A 10740-nucleotide genomic window follows, 5' to 3' on the forward strand; every position below is an offset into this window, starting at 1 on the left:
CAGCTAAAATTTCTGAATCTAAAACCCAAGTTCAGATTTAATTTCAGAGTTCCAAACCGGCAACAGATCCGAGCCGAGACTCGGTTTGAACCGGGTCAAAAAAGTGAATCCGAACCAATACATTTGGGTGTGTTCGGCTATCAGAAACCCGGTACCGCACATCTCTAGTTTAAAATTTCTGGAAGTAGCACTAAAATTAGTCAAGAACCTCTGCAGAAGGGAATGGTGTTGGTTCCTATTGTTTCATGTAAAGGGGATTGCATGTTGAACATACGAGATTCGGGGACAGTACATGCACAAAAGAGCAAACTGGCTTCTAGGTACTGCATTGGCTGCAGCCCTTAGAAGCAGGGTAAGCCTGGGAGTGGCTTCCCTTTAGAAGCACTTTCTGATAATCGCAGTTTGGACTGCGTCTGTCTGTCAAGTGTGTGATGAGCAGAAAGTGCTTCCAATTGTGGTATCCCGAGTGTATAGAAGAGTGGGCACAAGTAAGTTAGGTATACATGGTACCTTACAGCAAAGATGGCATCTCCTTCTTTGTGGCAATGACTCCATCGGCATTATTTTCTCACACTGTAGCAGAGGCTAGGCTAGGCCACAGTAAAATGACTTAGGGGTCTTTATGGCATCACTTAATTTCTACAAAAGCAGGTGAAAATGAAAATTTTTCACCTGCAATAGTAGAAATTAAGTTATCGGACCATCCATCAAGATGGTAAAGCAGGAGATATGACAGATATCTCTTGCTTACCTTTCTCTCCCGGAATGGCCCTCTGTACCCATACACTAGAATGAGGACAGAATTCATCAAGCTCCAAAAATACAATATTTTTGGAGCTTGAGTGCGGGAGCATTTTCCATCTTCAGATGGCGAGTGCTCCCGCATCGGGTTAACAACCTGTAGGTCACAAGGGCACACTTTTCTCACTGCTCCAAAAGTAGCACTGAAAAGATTCACATCTCCAAAAGGAGCAGTAAAGCCACTCGTACAGACAACTGATTTTCAGATCAGCTGTCTCCACGCCGGCGCTTGCAGTAAGATAATATGTTAATTATCGGCGTTACCATAAATGGAGGCATGTTGCCCCCATTTTCTGGAAGTGCCAAGGAAGTGCCAACGGACGCTGATTCCTGGTCTTGCATGCCAATCAGCCTGCGTAAGTTGAGGCTTACTGAGCTGGTCAGCGCTGTTCAACATTGTGACCGATGATGGCGATGGGACCTATCTAGATGTTGTCTATCTTCTTACTGTAGATATTTTATACCAAATCCAATCTCCACTATCTGTTTTTGAATCTCATTTCACCCCAAACATTTTATCCACATTGTGCATTTAATGCCTCCAATCCTATTAATATAGCTCCAATACCCTACCGTCCCAATCTCTGCAACTAGATGAAAGGAGCGCAATTTATGAAGTTTTCAAGGTCATAATCCAATAATTTTCTTAATATTTGAATATAAAGACTGCTTTGAAGTAATAAATTATACTGACATTATGGATTATCTGGACAATAATAATGGTATACATCTGTTTCCCATATTCTTCAAGGTTTATTATTTCGGCAAGGGGGTCTTTGTTACAACCAATTATGTGGACTATTTCCTCCAGCCATTTGTAAAATCTACTAAAACCTACCTTAAGGACACTGCCCATCTATTAGCTGATTTGAGATCTATAGCTGATTTACCTGAAACTGTTTAGTGGGCATGCTTGATCTGTTTTCACTATATACAGTGATCCCCCATAAAGAAGGAATAGAAGACCTGATTCAGACCCGTTCACTAGGCTGCATTCGCACGTAGTCTGCCGATGTTTGCAATGTGCGCATACGTACAAGAAGCAATGCGAGTGCACGAACTAGTCCATGCGATCGGGAAGCGTTCGCAACCTGTATAGAGACGCCCCGCTATAATGAGTGACAGAATGAGCCGTTTGTGGGTGGTGACAGGGTGTGTGGTGGTGTGAACGCAGGCATGTCTGTGCTTCCTAACGCCATGTCAGGGGCGTGCATAATTAAGATGAAGGGTTATAATAAACGTCACATGGCTGGATTACACACTGCAGCACTCGTAGTGCTTGGGGTTAGGTATGTCAGCCACAAGTGCTGCTTATGGGTCTGATGTTACTCGATTGTACCGATTGTTTAATACACTTCCTGGAGACATATGTTACGAAGGGAAAGTGGGCGTCTTGTGTCAGGCTGGTGGGCATCTAAATACACACCGCGATCTCACGGCAAGACATAGTGGGCGTGCTATTTTTTGCTTGCAATCGCGGGATTTGCATACTCAGACTGCTGACGCCTGCGTGCGAACGCATCCTAGCGAGCAGGTCTGAATCAGGCCCAGAGGTGGTAAAGGAGGTGTCAGATAGCGGCCTAGGATCGGCTGTTGCTCACCTCTGCGCCGGCTCCCCTGGTCTCCCCCGTGCGGTCAGACGTCAGGTGCGGCGGAGGGTACATGCTGAGCATTCTGCTTTTTGCCATGTGAACTGTCCTGGGTTGCGCCGTGCCTGGTTTCTGCGGTTGCCATCATGGATGCGGTCATGACAGTTTGCATCATCTGCCGACTCTGTACCCAATGGTAGCACGGTGGTGGTCAGCTGACATTGTCCACCAATGATCTGCTACTGCATGGGATAAAGCCAAACTCCGGACCACAGGAAGTTGCCTGTGCAATGTTGTCGCTACTGTGCGTTATTGCCTCTGCCTCGTTACTGGTTCCCTTGTGTTACTGGTGACTTAGGGCCTGATTCAGAGCTGCTCTTAAGCGGCCGCTCGTTCGCTCTGAGCGATGTTCGCACATCTGCGCATGCGTATGGGTTGTAGTACGCATGCGCGAATCAGTCAGTGCGGTCGGAAATCGTGTGCTCGCAAAATAGCGAATGCCTGCTAATTTGAGTGACAGGATGAGGCGTTTGTGGGTGGTAACAGTGGAAGGTGCTTGAAAACGGGGAGTGGAGATCCGAACGCAGGCGTGCCAAACGGTCAAAACGGGCGTTTTAAGGGTGTGCATAATTAACAAAGCAACATCATCGACCATGTCACTTGGTTGTCTTTTAGCCTGAACTGCTCGCATGATTGCGGTAGGAAAATGCTACCACAAGAACTGCGAGCAGTTCATACGCCGTTCGATGTACTCAATTAATCTAATAAATAGCGGAGATGACGTATGATGCGAGCAGCCAGGGGGCATTTTTTTCAAAATAGCGAGAGCATGTTTCGTTCGCTCGTTCAGACATAGAGGCGTCAACAGACCGCAAAGAGCGAGCGCTCAATTTAAATAGCCAGCCCCTTTTTATGAACGAGCGTCCGCAAATAGTGTCCGGCTCTGAATGAGGTCCTTAGTGCTGACTTTCTGTGCAACAGAGCAACTAACATCTAGCCTGTGTGCAAGTTTATGCCAACTCTCTCTGCAGCAGTGTTTTTAACATCTAACCTGTGTGCCAGACGAAGTACCACCTCATAGTGCAACAGAGCAACCAACATCTAGCCTGTGTGCAAGTTTATATCAACTCTCTCTGCAATAGTGTTCTAAACATCTAACCTGTGTGCCAGACGAAGTATTACCTCATAGTGCAACAAGGTGACCAACACCTAGCCTATGTGCATCAACTGCCAATTTACATTGCAACTGTGCGTCCAGCTTCTGCCTGTGTACATCACCAACCATCGACACAGTATAGCGTCACGGACCCCTTCCCGGTGTGTGTTTAGTGCGTAGTCCAATGCTAGTTAGCGTCCAGGACCTCTCTTTGATTACTTCATTCCTAGTACTTAAATCGACGCAAGTTAGCGTCCGGGATCCTCCTAGAATTTACCAAGCAAGGACTTCCCCTCTGTCTTGCCAAGCATCCTAGTGTTCATTCCTGTCTCCTGTGCTGTACTTGTTCTTGAAGTATATTCCTCGGGCCATAGTATATTTGATTCCATTCCCACGGTGTCGGACACCAGTGCAAAGGACCGCAACCTGCCAGCTGGGATCAGCAAAACCCATATCCTGATTGGTAGGAGTCACTGTTGAACACCTCCCAGCTGGTTATACTCCGTACCTTTGTACTGTTCTCACCAACGTCTGACATCTGTGGATGAGGAAGTGTTATATTCAGGCCCCATGCCTCCGATTCCTCCCTCAACCCAGGACCTTAGCTTTCACCTCATCAACTGGGGAACCTTCCTCAAAGACGGTGACAGTTTGCACAGGCCAAATGGAAGCTACTGGGTCCCAGGCAGCGAGTGCGCTACAGGATTTAGCCACTCGCATGGACAATCAGGAGGCGGCTCAACACCAAGTAGGTCAATACCTGCAAGAGCTTTCTGGGCAACTGATGAGTATACAGGCATCTCTAGCTACACTCCTTCCTCTGTCTGCAGTGGCCTCACCGTCTACTCCACCAGCTCCACCTACTGGCTCCAAAAGTTTGAGGTCTCGTCTTCAGTTAGCCTCACAGAAACGCTTCGATGGGAACCCACGACGATGTTTCTCCTCTCTGGGAATGGGCCGATCCGATCGTATCCAATTATGACTTGTTCATCTCTCTTCTAAGATAATCTTTGATGAGCCTGGTCACACGGCTTCAGCATCCTCAGACATATTGCGATTTCATCAAGGGACTCGAACGGTTGGACAGTACGTAGTCCTCAGAGTTAAAATGGAATGAGGAGGCACTGAAAGCAGCCTTCCTCCATGGACTGTCAGAAAGGATGAAGGAAGAACTTGCCACCCGAGATCTGCTGGAGGCCTTCGCAGTTGTGATATCTCTCTGTATTAAGATCAATCTGAGTCACCGGGAGCATACAGCCAGCAGAGGTCAGTGGGATCATACTCAGAGTTCTTCGTCTCCAGCAATGTTTCCCTCTCCTTCTCCTAGTCCCAGCAGGGAAGAACCTATGCAGGTCAAACGATCCCAATTGTCTTCTGCAGAGCGAACTCATCACTTTCAAAATAAATTCTGCTTACATTGTGCTGCCCCAGACCATGTCCTGAAGAACTGTCCTCTCCTTATGGGAAATGCAAGACCCTAACTGACTTTGGGTGCATCCAGTTGGGGGTTCTAATTAAACCCACCCATATTATGTATAGTTATCTGCCTGTCACACTTTCCTATAAAGAGAGGACGAAAGATCTAAAAGGCCTAGTGGATTCTGGAGCAGCAGGGAATTTAATTTGTGAGGCCTTGACACTTTCTCTTGGTATTCCCGTGGCACCACTCGCTTCTAAATTGGACCTCTCGGGAGTGGATGGCAGCATGATGCTAGGTAACTGAATCTCCTCCATTACCCATTCTGTGTCCCTTCAAGTGGGATGCCTACACAAGGAGATACTGGAATTCTTTGTTCTCTCCAGAGCTTCATATGAGATGGTGTTAGGACTCCCCTGGCTCAGGAAGCATAATCCTACCTTGGACTAGTCTACAATGCAAGTATTAGCTTGGGGGTCAAAGTGTGACCTTCAGTGTCTATCCCGTGTTATGCCAATCCGTACCCATTCTCTTCCCACACAGTCTCCTCTAGTGTCTCGTCCTGAAAAGGAACTTTCTGACCCATGCCTGCCTAATGCCTATCAGGAATTTGTGGACGTTTTTAATGAGCAGTCGGCTGATAAACTACCTCCTCATCACCCCTGGTATTGCAACATTGATTTACTGCCAGGGAAAGTGCCTCCTATGGGTCACATCTCTTCGAACAATCTTTTGTGCCATTTCTGAGACACATCATTTCTGGTGACTCATTGAAAATGGACCCTGAGAAACTGAAAGCCATTCAAAACTGTCCCCAACCTAACACTTTGAAGGCCATACAATGGTTTCTGGGGTTCTCAATTTATAACAGAAGATTTATATTGGATTTCTCCACCGTGGTAGCTCCAATCACGGCTCTTACAAAAAAGGGCTCTAATACCTCACAGTGGTCACCTGCAGCCATTGTGGCCTTCGAGAAGTAAAAATTAGCATTTTCTACTGCTCCAATTCTTCATCAACCACATTTAGGGAAGCCCTTCATTCTGGAGGTAGACGCATCCTCTGTAGGGGTGGGAGCAGTACTCTTGCAGTCGGGGGACAATGGGAAGTCTCATCCTTGTGGGTACTTCTTTAGGAAATTCTCTCCTGCTGAAAAAAACGACACTATCGGAGAATGAGAATTACTGGCCATGCGTTTGGCTTTAGAGGAGTGGAGGCATCTGTTGGAGGGTGCGAAGTTCCCATTCACCATCATCACGAATCATAAGAATTTGCTTTACCTTCAAACAGCACATCGCTTGAATGCCAGACAAGCATGATGGTCACTCTTCTTTGCACGCTTCGATTTCAAGTTGCAATTATGGCCTGGAGTCTTAAATAAAAAAGCTGATGACTTGTCTTGGTCTTTTCTATCTCTTTTGGAAGAAGATTTGCCTCAGGTTCAGACTGTTTTAAATCCTCTGGTCCTGGCTCCCACACAAGTACTAACCCTTCTGCCGGGAAAAATTTTTGTGGCTCCTCGATTGAGGAAGAAATTGTTGACCTGGGCCCATGCTTCTCTCTTTGCTGGGCATGCAGGCATTCACAAAACATATACATTTCTACAGCGGTCCTACTGGTGGCCTTCCAAGTGTGATGATGTTTATAACTTCATCATGGCCTGTGCTAAATGTACCCAACATAAGTCCAGTCGAAGTAAAATCATTGTTCCCCCTTCGTCCATTGTTGGTGCCAGATGTTCCTTGAACTCATATTTCGATGGACTTTATTTCTGAAATGCCATCATCAAAAGGGTTTAATACAATTTGGGTCATGGTGAACCGCTTTTCAAAAATGGCCCATTTCATTCCGCTAACTGGTCTGCCATCAGCTCCACAGCTGGCCAAAGTATTTATTCAGCAGTTCTTCAGGCTCCACGGTTTGCCAAAGGAAATTGTGTCCGATCATGTGGTACAGTTTGTAGCCAGATTTTGGAAGGCCCTTTGTACTTCTTGTGGGATTAAATGAAAGTTTTCTTCAGCCTACCATCCTCAGACTAATGGTCAGACGGAGAGAGTAAATCAGGAACTGGAAACATTCATCAGGCTCTTCATGGGCTCATCCTGGATCAAGGTAACAGACGTACATGCTCCTCAGTTGATACAAGCCTTTCATAGAAGATTTTCTGAGAAACCTTGGGGGTGTCTGGAGTCCACCCTGAAAGGGGAGCTACTGTAAGGTTTCCCTGGTCTCCTGTGCAGTCAGACGTCAGGTGCAGGGAAGGGTACGTGCTGAGCATTCTGCCTAGTGTCATGTGAATTGTACTGGGTTGCGCCGTGCCTGGTTTCTGCGGTTGCCATCATGGATGCGGCCATGACAGTTTTCATCATCTGATGACTGCATAGCCAATGATAGCAGGACGGTGGTCAGCTGAAGGTGTCCACCAATGATCTGCTACTGCAGGGGATAAAGCCAGACTCCAGACCACAGGAAGGTGCCTGTGCAACGTTGTCGCTACTGTGTATTATTGCCGCTGCCTCATTCCAGGTTCCCTTGTGTTACTGGTGACATAGTGCAGACTTTCTGTGCAACAGAGCAACTAACATCTAGCCGGTGTGCAAGTTTATACCAACTCTCTCCGCAGCAGTGTTTCTAACATTTAACCTGTGTGCCAGATGAAGTATTACCTCATAGTGCAACAAGGTGACTAACACCTAGCCTGTATGCATCAACTGCCAATTTACAGTGCAACTGTGCGTCCAGCTTCTGCCTGTCTATATCACCAACCATCGATGCAGTATAGCGTCATGCACCCCTTACCGGTGTGTGTTTAGTGCGTAGTCCAATGCAAGTTACCATCCAGTACCTCTCTTCGGTGACTTCATTCCTAGTACTTAACTCGACGCAAGTTGGCGTCTAGGATCCTCCTGGAATTTAACAAGCAAGGACTTCCTCTCTGTCTTGCCAAGCATCCTAGTGCTCAATCCTGTCTCATGTGCTGTACTTCTTTTTGAAGTATATTCCTTGGGCCATAGTATATTTGATTCCATTCCCATGGTATCGGAAAACCAGTGCAAAGGACCGCAACCTGCCAGCTGGGTGTAGCAAAACCCATATCCCGATTGGTAGGGGTCAATGGTGAACACCTCCCAGCTGGTTAGACTCCACACCTTTGTACTAGTCTCGCCAACGTCTGACATCTGTGGATGAGGAAGTGTTATATTCAGGCCCCTCACCTCCAATTCCTCCCTCAACCCGGGACCTCAGCTTTCACCCCATCAACTGTGGAACCTTCCTCAGAGACCATGACAGGAGGCCTTGTTACAAGGCCCTTTTAATGGTCTCCCATTGTATTCATCTTGTCACTTCTTAGTATTGTGCTGGAAGAAAAACATTTTATGTACCAGGGTGACTATTATATGCAATTGACTGGCACCAGTATGGGTTCCAATTTGGCGCAAGCTTATGCTAATATTTACATGAACCAGTATGAGCATGAATTTATCCTCTAGAATTTTTCTGAGCATATTTTGTATCTTAAAAGATGCATTGATGATGTTTTGTTATCTGGATGGGTAGTGCCGAGTCTTTCAACAATATGGTTGTGTTTTTGAATACTCTTTCTAATCCTATTCATTTTACAGTGTCTGTTGACCCTATGGTGATTGACTTTTTGGACGTTAAGATCCATATCAAAAAGCATGTTCTAGGATATTTGCTTTACCGTAAACCAACCAATGGGAATACTCAGTTATGGGCTACCAGCCATCATCCAGACTCGCTGTGTTGCCTATTTCACAGTTTGTATGTGTCCTAAGGAAAAATTGCAACCCTGAGACTGTTGAACTCCAGCTTAAGGAAGGCCATGAGCGCTTTTTGGAACGTGGCTATACAAACAATACAATAAAGAAATGCCTTACCAGGGCTAGCATTGTGAGTCATGCTCAGAAACCAACACCTAAGACAGTGACTTTGGATACTGTTATACTCAACTTACGTTGTGACACCAATTAAAAAAAAATCGAAAAAAGTGATCAAGAAATATTGGCCAATTGTTACCTTGGATATAGCCTTTAAGAAGCTCCATGGAAGACCACCACTCCTAAGTGTGAGACGCAGACCCAACTTAAAGGACTTTTTGTTGAGGGCTCATATGTGTCCAAGGAGGAATACTGAGTCGTAATGGTTGTCACAACAAAATGGATGCTTCAAGTGTCTAGGTTGTTTGGCTTGCAGGTCCTTGATTACAGGCAAATATTTCTGTCACCCGCATAGTGGCAAAATGATTGTCCTTCGTCATCCCTTGACCTGTCAATTGGACCACATTATATACTATCTTGTGTGTCCGTGTGGACTGTTTTATGTGGGGAAAAATGTTTAGAGAGCAGATGTCACAGCAACGTTCTTCCATTCATTTGGCAAATTCTACTGGAGTGCCTGACAAACCCGTTGCCTTACATTTTTTTGAGATAAAAGCACCAACTATTGAGGATAGTGATCTCACCTTGCTTCAACAAGAGGTGAAATGGATACATCACCTTGAGACTCTAGCTCCTAGGGGTCTGAATGAGGTTAACCCTTTAAATATATTTATATGATTGTTATAAGTGTCATATGTGACTCGGCACTATTAACATCTGTTCCCTCCAGTTAACATACTTACTTTGTATCTGGTTGATAATCTGGTGTTCTACATTTCCTTTTCAGTGTGTTCCATTGCTGTGTTAGACAATGCCTGATGATCTTACATAGGGGTTGCAAAAAAATCCAAGTGACATAGACTAGTTTGTGAAGACCACATAAAAAAAAATCAAAGGCACGGCAGAAAAATAACACTGATGATATAGAACATTTTTTTTTCTTTTGTGATCTAACATTGTAGTCTCAGCTGATGGCAGAAGTGCTAAAAAAAGCATCTATAATGTATTTCACACTGTCATAGCCCCAAAAACTTCTGGGGCATAGGTGGCCCCCAGGCACCCCACCACTAACTTTACCATTTCCAATACACAATAGTGTGTGTCTGTGTGCACTCTAAGCCATATATATATATACACACACAAACACACATTTTACATTTTTGCAGAAGGCTTTTTAACCCATCCTGTGTTATTATGTGCAGATTCCCTGGTCATTGATCCTTCAGGAAAAGAAAAACTTGTTGTTAAATCAGTAATTCACTCCCTCCCTGATTGTCTGGAAATCAATCTGAATGTAAGTATGAAATTGATTTTTGTTATGCGCATGCATCCAGCTTCCATACAAATAGATGTATTTCCACGGTCTCAGAAATGTTTTGAAAATGTATTGGGTGTTCCTGTTCGGTGAAAGTGAGGTGGCTAAGGGGACACGGTCTGTCTTATAGGCATGTTATGGTGTTATCGTTGGTGTGAAACTGATAGTCGTTGTGTGCAGAGGTGCAGAATCGCTCACATAGGAGGACATATTCAGACAGACAATGTGTACCTGCCATAGGACTGGTACACGTTTTGGTGGTGCGACCGATGCAGTATTTCAGAGACTGAAGATGCTCAAAGTGGGAGTCCCAATCCTTGCACATGCACAGATGTACACTAGGGAAGGCCTTGTAGCAGCATTTGCATACAAGCAATACTGACAGAATACGCACACACACCCTGCCCCATGTGTTGGTAAGGTGTACTTTAAATACTTTATGAAACATCTAAAATAATTCTATGAATAGAAAACGAAGGTTGCCTAAACATGAGTGAAATAAGAATCCTGGGGTTTTTGCTGATTGGCTGTCTTGACAGCCTTGTTACTAGGCAGATTAAGTG

The sequence above is a fragment of the Taudactylus pleione genome, unplaced genomic scaffold, assembly GCF_031769625.1.
Source record: "Taudactylus pleione unplaced genomic scaffold, aTauple2 ptg000256l, whole genome shotgun sequence".
NCBI classification, from domain to species: Eukaryota; Metazoa; Chordata; class Amphibia; order Anura; family Myobatrachidae; genus Taudactylus; species Taudactylus pleione.